Below are 11,192 nucleotides of genomic sequence, written 5' to 3'. Positions count from 1 at the left end.
ACAGAGTTAAGGTTGGATTTCTTTCACCTTTATCAACCCTGAGCACAAAACAGGTGGATACTGAACATAAGATATTGATAAAGATGTATGTTTTTATAAAGTCCCAGTTTTCACATGAAAAAGTGTTCTCAGTATTTTTAATATAAAACAAGTGAAAAATGAAAACAAAACTTACCATAAAAAGACAGGGGTGGTTGAGGAGACATCCAGGCTCTGCTTCTGCTTTATGGGACTGGCTGCGTCACTCACTTGGCCCCCTTTTCCTTGTCTTTGCAGGAGATAAGTTCCCCCAACATCCCAGGCCACCAAACTGAATCAGCACCTGTGGCCAATTTTTGCCAAATGTTTGGCACACAAATTCAGGAAGATCAGTGTCCACCCTGCCCTCTCACTGTCGTGGCCACAGTGCACGGCACACCCTAGCACTCCACCCTCACAGGGCTCACCAGACTTCCCTCCACAGGGTGCCAGGCCCCAGGGAATCTGCACAGCTTAGTGAATGGGTGACGGATGTGTTGCAGCTACCATCACCTATTTGGGGATTTTAACTGCAACATAAACTGAGGTTAAACGGGGGGCACAATTGCCTTACCAGGATTGTATTGGAGAGCAGTGGTTACTTCCATTACATTCAATTGAATAATCGCAATTACTTGCTGCAATATCTAGGTTATTCTCCTTCTATAAATGAGTTAAAGAACTTTCCCATGTTCGCATTCTAGCAAGCGGCAGAGGCAGACAGGCCTCAGAACAAAGTCTCTGTGCTTCTTGGCTCAAACTCTTTTCTGTGTCATTTCGCTGCATCCACTTACAATAGTTCTGTACTCTAAGTTGATGGACCCAAGGAATCAAAAGGCCATTGGCACTGTCACCTACATAAAATGAAAGCCACCACTGACAAGGGGAAATTATAAAGGAAGAGAAGTGAAGGACCTTCAAATACAGACTTAAAATGTGGTCCGACCTCAGCAAATCTAGTGAATAACTTCCAGTATGTTGTCAATATACTCCTTGTTATACATAAATGGCAAAGAGAATTATAGTTTATTATAGTCATTATACACCACATAATAAAGTGCTTTCAACGCCCATTATGTCATGTTTATTTTCAATAATTTTGCAGAATAGGCACTATTATTATTATCTCCTCGTTATAAATGAAGAGCCCAGCACTCAGAAAGGTGAAGTGATGCCCTCGTGTTTATACAGTGAGCAAGTAACGGGTCATTATTGGAGCTCAGGGCTCTGACTCTGAAGAGAGAATACATTGCTTTCTTGTCTCCTCCTATATTAAAGGCCCTTCTCTCCAGAGCGGGGCCTAACGTTTTCTTCAGTTATAACGTGTAGTGAAAGATTACAGACCAATGCTTGCAGCCCACTTTGAGCAAATAAACTTTATAAGTTTACTTCTGCTAGGGGGATCATTGGCTGGCCAGGCGTTGATATCAATAATCAATTTTGGGTTAAATGCTTATATTTAAATGCACTAGCAGGAAATTACATTGGACATATTTAGGTTAATTTGGCTTTGCATTTTGGAGCAGTTTTTCAAGAACTTCTTTAATGATGGAATAACCTACATGGTGGAAAAGCTTGAAATAACACATCACATTGAAAAGATCTTGTTTTCTAGTCTGACTACAGTCCTGACAAGATTATAGGGTTTATCAAATTGGATTATTAAGAATGATATAGGTGACTATCTAAGCTTACACATCTTACTTTTAAATTAATGGACCCTGATTTTATAAAGATTAAAGAACTGCCGATATTAAAATGAATCTAAGAAGATTTAATCTTTGCTCTTTTTAAGACACTGTATTTGGGTTTAAAAGTTAGAAAAAATAGGTAATATTAAACACACCTGAAGTTCCAATTATCTTTTAAAAACATTTAGTAACAGGATAATTCACTGTTTTTCCTTATCCATCTTTTTTAGCTTTTAACCTAAATAGTAATTAGATTAAATAAAGAAGGAATCTCTTAGAAATGAAAAAAACAATGTGTCCAAAACTTATATGATATTATTAAAATACCCATTATTAACCTCATGAAAATTGTTACAATGATGCTAAGCTGACAAAAACAAGACCGCTACCTGCTCAAAAGGCCATTATCTTCCTTGAGAGATGATGGCAATCATAAGAAGTTGGCTGAAACACGCTTGAATGAAACCTGGTCAACTCAGATGGAAGTTCTTTTTTCACTAAGCTTTTATAATAAAGCATTTTAATTATACACATGAAGTTGCAAGAAAATGTAATAACAGCGCTTAAAAGATCCCATTTAGAATGGTACAAGAAAGACTGAAATGTATTAATTATAAATTCTAGTCATGCTGTTAGAAAAATGAAAGAGAAGGTAAGATTCTTCTCAAATATGACTTTTTTCTCCATCAATGGTTTTTACATAGAAAAAGATTTTTTAAATAAAACTAGACAGAAACATGTGGTTTGTTAAAATATTTGGTTGTAATAATAGAATATTAGGTCTAAACAAATGACGTGACTGAGGAGGTGGACAGCAATTTCTGAGAAAAGCAATTTAAATGGTGATGATTAAATGTCATTGCGAGCAGTGGTTTAGCAGTAATTCTATACTTCTGCTCAGAGATAGCGCACTTCCAGAGGGATTATATGTGAGGGTAAGAATTATTTTGGTTAAACTAGATATGTAAATTTGTCCTAACACCACAGGCCAGTGTCTTTATTTAAGCCTGTACACATTTATGTTCAATGGATTTTCAAGTAATTATCAAGGAAACTTGCAATATTGATTTCTCGTGGAGCAATGATGTAACTCACAACTCAAACTTTTAGTTCCATTATCATTAGATAGCAATAAAGTGGTTCTGATTCAAATTTACTGGTTTGTTGTCAAAGAAACTTGACTATTTCTTAAGCATTAGGATGCTAATTTTAAGAAATAAAAATTGATCATTTTCCCATCACCTTTAAGGTATAGCTTACATCAACCTTTTTATAGAACTATTTCTCCAACAAGCATTTAATTAATTTTTAATGTCAGTATTTTTCAAAATACTGACACGAATTCATGCATGGGCGGAGTACCTCTGCACGGCTAACAATCGGGCCAATCGGGGCCATCTCACCCAGTCCGGGAGGTTGGCTGGCCATGGGAGGTTGGCTGTGGGAGTGCACTGCCACCAGGGGGCAGCTCCTGCATTAAGTATCTGCCCCCTGGTGGTCAGTGCGCATCATAGCTCTGGTCATCGGGCCGCCATGCTCTCCAATCATAATGGTTACTTAGGCTTTTATATATATGGACTAGAATGGCTGATTTTTTTTTTAAGTTACAATACAAGTGCTGATGAAAATGTGGAACAAGAGGAGCTCTCATTCATTACTAGTAGAATGCAAAATGATACTTAGGAAAACATTCAGGCAGTTTCCTACAAATTAATCATAGCTTCACCATGTGACCCAGCAATTGCACAACTAGGTATTTCCCCCAAATAAATTGAAAACTTACATGCACACAAATCCTTGAACATGTATGTTATGGAAGCTGTAGTCATGATAGCCCCAAATTGAAGCAACCAAGATGTCCTTCAATAAAGACAGGTAAACACAGATAAATAATCTGTGGTACAATGAAATATTATTCAGTAGTAAAAATAAATGAGCTTTCAAGCCATAAAAAAACATGGAGAAACATTAAATGCATATTTCTAAATAAAGGAAGCTGTTCTAAAAAGGTTACGAACTATGTGATCCCAAAGATATGATATTCTGGAAAAGGCAAACTATAGAGGCAGTAAAAAGAGCAGTTGCCAGAGGTAAATTGCAGGGGTAGGAGAAGAAGAGAAGATGAATAGCTGAAGAACAGAGGATATTTAAGGTGGTGACCTATCCTATATAATAAAACCCTCATATGCAAATTGACCAAACAGCAGAACAACCAGTCACTATTATGCACACTGACCACCAGGGGGCAGATGCTCAAAGTGAGAGCTGCCCCTGGTGGCCAGTGCACTCACACAGGGGGAGCACCGCTCAGCCAGAAGCCAGGCTCACAGCTCGCAAGTACAGAGGTGGTGGCAGGAGCCTCTCCTGCCTCCATGGCAGTGCTAAGGACCTTGGGGGATGTCCATCTGACAGCATAGGCCTGCTCCGAGAGGGCCTAAGCTAGGAGGCGGACATCCCCCGAGGGCTCCCAGACTTTAAGAGGGCGCAGGCTGGGCTAGGGACCTCTCCAGTGCATGAATGTTGTGCACCAGGCCTCTAGTGTGTAATAAAAGAGTAATTTTGGATGTATGACATTACACATTTGTCAAAATTTACAGCACTATGCATCACAAAGAGTGAAACCCAATGTAAACTATGGTCATTAGTTAATAATAATATATCAATACTAGAGGCCCGGTGCACAAAAGTTTGTGCACCCCGGGGGGGGGGGTCCCTCAAGCCGGCCTTTGCCCTCTCGCAGTCTGGGACCCCTCAGGGGATGTCGATCTGCTGGCTTAGGCCCACTCCCCGGGAAATCGGGCCTAAGCTGGCACTCAGACATCCTTCTGGCAGCCCAGCAGCCCTCGGGGGATGTCCACTTGCCAGCAGGGAGCAGGCCTAAGCTGCAGTCAGACATCCTTAGCACTGCTGAGGAGGCGGGAGAGGCTCCCGCCATCACTGCTATGCTGGCAGCTGGCAGCCTGACCTGTGGCTGAGCAGAGCTCCCTCTGTGGGAGCGCACTGACCACCAGGGGACAGCTCCTGCATTGAGCGTCTTCCCCCTGGTGGTCAGTGTGTGTCATAGTGACCAGTCATTCCCAGTTGTTTTGCTATTAGGGTTAATTTGCATTTTACCCTTTTACTAAATAGGATACTACACTTATGTAAGATGTTAAATATAAGAAAACTGAGTGGGGGAGAGGGAGTATATAAGAATTATTTCTATTAACTGCTCTATAAAGCCTACTATTTAAAAGTTAATAATACACAGAAGAAGATGGTAATGAGGAACTGAGAAATAAAAAACATATGATATATAGAAATAAATAACAAAATGGAGGGAGTACTTTATTTATAATTAATTTAATATATTACATTCTCTAATTAAACAGTGACCAAAATATTTGATTTTTAGAAATGATATAACAATATGATGTCTATGAGATTCACTATAAACCCAAAGTTTGAAATAGATTGAAAGTGAAAGAATGTTCAAGTATATGCCATGCAAACAGTGATGAAAAGAGAGCTCGGGTGGCCATACTATTTTAAGCAAAATACACTAATTTTTTAGAAATGTATTTTAATTGATTTTAGAGAGAAGTAAGAGGTATAGATAACTAGAAATATCTACGAGAGAGAAACATTGATTGACTGCCTCCTGCACGCCCCCTACTGGGGATCAAGCCTGCAACCTGAACATCTGTGTTGACACGGAAATTGAACTGGTGACCTCCTGGTTCATGGGTTGACACTCAACTACTGAAGAACACTGGCAGGGCAACACTTTATTTTTAAGAATAACAATTTTATTTCCTATACTTAAGAGCTGATTAAAACCATTATGAATTCTATTAAAGAAAATGCAACATCTCTTGCCCAGCCTGTGTGGCTCAGTGGTTGAGTATTGACCCATGAACCAAGAGGTCACCATTTCAATTCCCAGTCAGGGCATAGGCCTGGGGTTGCAGGCTCAATACCCAGTAGAGGGCATGCAGGAGGTAGCCGGTCGATGTTTCTCTCTCATTGATGTTTCTATCTCTCTACCCCTCTCCCTTCCTCTTTCCTCTTTCTCTCTTTCTCTAAAAAAATCAATAAAAGTATTTTTTAAAAGAAAATATAACATTTCAATTAAAAACTATGGTAACTACATGTATTCATTAAATATCATCATATGTTTTCTGAAACACAATTTGAAAACATCTGCATGCATGTTTAATCTCAGTACAATGGATTCAAGATCAAGTTTACAGGTTACATGCAACAAGGCTAAATTACAAATTATCATAGTCGTCATCATCATCATCATCATCATCATCTTCATGCTTTCTTTTCAATGCATTTGATGATTCATTGGCAGTATTTTGTGATGACACCATGTTAGTGGTAGTAAGAATTTTTTGGACCCAATTAATGAATTAATTAGAACATTCTGAACTGCTGATGTTGGAGGACTTGATGCTTTTGTAGCTGGGGACTGTGAAGTGGGCATCTGTATTGTAAACCTTTGTCTTGTGAGGGACATTGGAGTCCTGACTTTAGTTGAAACTGACATGGTTTGTGCAGTTGTTGTGCCAAGTGTGGGGGCACTTAGTCTTCTAGTAATTGAAGCAGCACTTAACATGGAACTGTTTTTCTTCCCACAGAAGTAGATGCCTTTTTTTGGTAAAGACTTAAGTGTATATTTTGGAGTGATGAAGCAACATCTATCAGGTGGCAATCTAGGGCCTGAATATGGCTTGATCAATGGCAATGGGGTTTGATTTCTTTGCCCTGCAATATCTAATAAAAAACCTCTTGGGGAAGGAGAAGTAAAAGACGGGTCAGCACGATACTGGATTGCCAATTGCACATCATTTGCATCAACTGTAGCTTTCTTAGCATGGCTTGAATAAATTTGTGCATCATTTAGAATTGTGATCACATATCGGAAGGCAAACTCCAACATCTGATTCTTTTTTTATTAAATTTCTTAGGGTGACATTGGTCAATGTGATCGGTTTCAGGTGGGGGTTTCTATGTTACAAGATCCATATGTTGCACTGTGTGTGTGCACCACACACAGTCAAATCTCCTCCTGTCACCTTCCCCCTGGCAACCACCACACCGCTGTCTGTGTTTATGAGTTTCAGTGTTATGTCCCACATATGGGAGAAATAATATGTCTCTTCGTTATTTTTGACTGACTTACTTCACTTAGCATAATAGTCTCAAGGTCCATCCATGTTGTTGCGAATGGGGTATTTCATCCTTTCTTATGGCTCAGTAGTATTCCATTGTGTGTATGTACCACATCTTCATCTAGTCCCCTATTGCAAGACACTTTCATTGTTTCCACTTCTTGGCTACAGTAAATAACTCATAAAACTCAACACCAAACAAACAACCCAATCAAAAAGGGGGCAGAGGACCTGAAAACACACCTCTCCCAAAGAACAGCCAATAGATATGTGAAAAGAAGTTCAATCTCACTAGCAATTAGGGAAATGCAAATTAAAACTACAATGAGATACCACCTTACAGCTGTTAGAGTGGCCATTATCAACAAGACAAGCAATAACAAGTGTTGGAGAGGTTGTGGGAAAAGGGAACCCTCATTCACTGCTGATAGGAAGTAGACTGGAAAGCAATCTGGCGATTTTCAAAAAATTTTTATTAAAATTAAAATAGAGCTACCATATGACCCAGCGATCCCTCTCCTGGGTACATGCCCGAAAAACTCAAAATCATGTATTCACAAAGATCTATGCACCTCTATGTTCATCCCAACGCCTGATTTATAGCTCTTGGCTCCTATTCTGTAATCCCCATATCCCTCAGGGTTTGTGCCATCATCTGTGCATCTTTCCACCTGCTCTTGGGAGAAGCCATACTGCCAGACTCCATGACATCCGGTGATCAAATTTCTCGAGCTAAAACACCCACATTCATGTATTTCAGTCCTGATCTTGAGGCAAGTTCTTTACCTAGCGTGGTTTTCCACGTGTACTTTTACCTGGTGTGGCCGTGAGCAGGCTGTTCTGAAGCCACAAAATGCACTTTTAAATAATCAATGGGTCAAAGAAGAAATCACAAGATAAGCTAATGATTAGAACAGATACGTATTTTGGGAGAGAAAGACCTGGGGTGCGAGGCAATTTTTGAGATATGCAAATAAATATGAGACCAGCAAAGGACCATTTAGTGCTACCTAAAGGATTAAAATAGAAAGGAGCTGTAGAAATACCTCAGGAGGAAAACACGTAGAAGGCAAGTAGGCATGAAATTAATAATTATTTTTAAATGCTAACGCGTTGAATTCATTTCAAAATCTGGCTTTAATAAGAAAAGCAGGCAAGAACATTTTGCACAATTAGGTAATAATGGAGAATTTGTAAAATATCTATTAATGAGACATAGCAAAATGAATATTTTTAAATGAGCATTAAAATCCATTAGGTTTAGATAAAGTTATTCTAATAGTATGAGGAAATTATCGCACTAATTTGACAAAAAGAACTTATTTTGGAATGGCAGAGTAAGGTATAAAAGGAATGCAATTAGGAAGAGTACACGCAGTTCAGTTCTTTCATCACACGCACTAGGCGATTCTGCAAATTATTTCTATTCACAGAAAGATTTTTGAAATGAACTGCAATATTAGAGCAGTAGAAGATATTGATCCCTATCAGTGACTGGAATGTATGAGTTCGAGTTGAAAGATTACTTTCCTGCCACATGAATCAGGTCTTCTTATTCCTGCCCAGTCCTCCCTATAGGTACTGCATAGAACTTCTGTTTTCAATACATGGTGCCCTCACATGTCATGGGTCTTCTCTAGATGTTCTGGCTTTACAAATAAGGACACACTATACCTCCACAGCAGCCAGAGAAATTGTTCCATTTTTAAGTCCTCTGTTCAAAAACCTATTTAGATTTTTCTTAGAATTAAATTTAAAGTCCCAATTATTACTCATTTCAAGCTATCTCTTCAGCATCTTCTCCTAATTATCTCTCCCATGCCCTGCCCCCACCCCCAATCAATCTAGCCATTGGAGTCTCCTTGCTGTTCTTGAAGAATGTTACCTGCAGAGCATACACAAGGTTACATTCCTTCTGCCTGATGCATTGTCTCCCAGAGATTCTCACTGCCCTTCAATCATTATGTCCTTGATCAAAAGGCATTTCTTCAGAAAAGCTTTCTCTAGCCAAGCTATCTAGAACAGCACTCTAATCTACCGTGCTTTACTTTTTCTTGTAAAAATTATCACTAAATCTTTTTTCTTAATATAGATGTTTATCACTATAAATTTTCCTCTTAGAAATGCTTTGTAGCATCCTGTATGTGTCATATGTGTTCTATTTGTGCTTATATCAAGATATTGTTTTGATGCCTTTTGATTTATTCTTTGACACATTGATTGTTCAGGAGCATGTTGTTTAATCTCTACATATTTGTAAATTTTCCAGCTTTCTTCCTGTTAACAATTCTAATGTTATACCATTGTTGTCGGTGTTCTTAAATTTGTAAGACTTGTTGTGTGACCCATCTTATGATCTATCCTGGAGAATGTTCCGTGTGCACAAGAAAAATGTGTATTCTGCTGATTTTGCATGGAAAGTTCTGTATTTATCTGTTAGGTTTATTTATTTATTTTGGTCTAAAGTTTAGTTCAAGTTCAGCATTTCATCTGTGATTTATTTGTCTGGATAATTATTCTTTTGCAAGTGGGGTATTAAAGTCTCCTACTATTATTGCTTTGTTGTCTATTCTTCCTTTCAGATTTGTTACTATGTGTTTATTATATTTGGGTGCTCTAATTTGGTGTGCATATACATTAAAAAGTATTATTTTTTATGAATTGACTTCTTTATAATTATACAATGTCCATCTTTATGGCCTATTATCATATTTGGCTTAAAATATCTATTTGGTCTGATAAAAGTATAGCTTCTGCAGCTCTCCTTTGGTTTGTGCTCACATGAAATATCTTTCTTCATCACTCACTGTGAGCCTGCTAGAATGAGTTATTTGTAGGAGCATATATCGGAATCTAGTTTTTTATCTATCTGACCACTCTATGCCTTCTGATTGGGGAATTCTATTTCTTTACACTTAGAGTAATTGTTGAAATGTAAGAACTTATTAGTGTTGTCCTATTGTTTTCTGGCTGTTTTGTAGTTCACTTGTTCCCTTCTTCCTCTCCTCCTGCTGGCTTTCTTTGTGTATTGATGGTTTTCCATAGTGGTATGCTTCCATTCCCTTCTCTATTATTTGTGAATCTACTGTACGTTTGTGCTTTGTGGTTACTTCGAGGCTTACTTAAACATCATATAAATTAGTCTATTTTATGCTGATAAGAAGTTACCTTCAGTCTCAAACAAAAATTCTACCCCCCTTTTACTCACCCATATTTTATGTTTTAGATATCACAATTAGCATCGTTTTATATTGTGCATTGAGTGGGGGGGGAGGGCGTGGGGAGGAACTCAGGCAGTCGATGTCTTAACACTACTCAGCCCAGAGGCCCAGGCTGGCTGCCAGTTGTTTCCTGGGCTCCCCTGTGGCTTAGCATTGGGGGTTGGTAGAGGGAGTTTGGAGAGACTCAGATGGCTGGCATCAGTGAACTCAAACACCTGTGGGGCACAAGCTTGCAGGACCCGCAGGGGCCTGGGGTGACTGTGTTTGCTGTTGGCCTTCGCAGTGGTAAAATCTGTTTAGTTAGCCTGCAAAACAAGTCTTGGTGAACTGTCATTTCTCCCACTGTGTAACCACTAATTATAGCTCCTTGGTGTTTTGTTTGTTTGTTTGTTTGTTTAGCCTAGTTCCTAGCTGGCTCTATAGGTCTTGTCTTGCTGGTCAGGACCTTTGGCAGCGCTCCCCAAACCAGGAGAAGGTGGTCACTCACCCCACTCTTCCTTCCCTGGCAAGAGGAACTCTTTACAGCTGGGAAGTTCCTTCTTCGTCCTAACAATGACCTTTTGGGGAATGGGATGATGCAGACAAAGTGAAGCTGTCCACCTTCATTTTTTGTGCAATTATTCTCAGGCTTTTTGATTCGCTGTGTTGCTAAAACTTCCTATGTGGACTCTACAGATCTCCCAGCTTTTGTTCCTAGATAGCTGTCTAATGATTGATCCTTGTGAGCGGACATGGAGGCTGAATTATCCTATGTCATTATTTTGGTCTCAAATCATTTCCCATTCTCAAGTCTCTGTCCCTCTCTTTGTCACTTGGTAAAACTCCACACCTCCACCTGCACTATGCCTTTGTTCTTGCAACTGAATGGTGCAGAGTGAAATATATCACCGTGCTGACTGAGTGAACTCTAAATTTATGAAGTGGGTCCTTAATGTTGCCAGGGAATTAGATAACTTCTAGTTGAGTCAGTCTGGTCACTTTCTTTTGTCTTTTCTCCTCAATATCCATATCTCTTTTTCGGGCACAGACACTGATACTAAAGAACATTCCTTCTGTTAGGAAATACAATCAGTAGTGAATTTCCACCGTCACCTAAGACCACA

The 11,192-nt window shown here is 39.1% G+C and overlaps 1 pseudogene; it reads right to left on the bottom strand.

Annotated features, from left to right (window-relative positions):
• Positions 1-5,962: 5,962 nt before the first annotated feature.
• LOC102425282 lies at positions 5,963-7,574 on the bottom strand (annotated as a pseudogene).
• Positions 7,575-11,192: the final 3,618 nt, after the last annotated feature.

Source organism: Myotis lucifugus, unplaced genomic scaffold (assembly GCF_000147115.1).
Source record: "Myotis lucifugus unplaced genomic scaffold, Myoluc2.0 scaffold_335, whole genome shotgun sequence".
Lineage (NCBI taxonomy): Eukaryota > Metazoa > Chordata > Mammalia > Chiroptera > Vespertilionidae > Myotis > Myotis lucifugus.
This window is presented reverse-complemented; position numbering and strand designations above follow the sequence as displayed.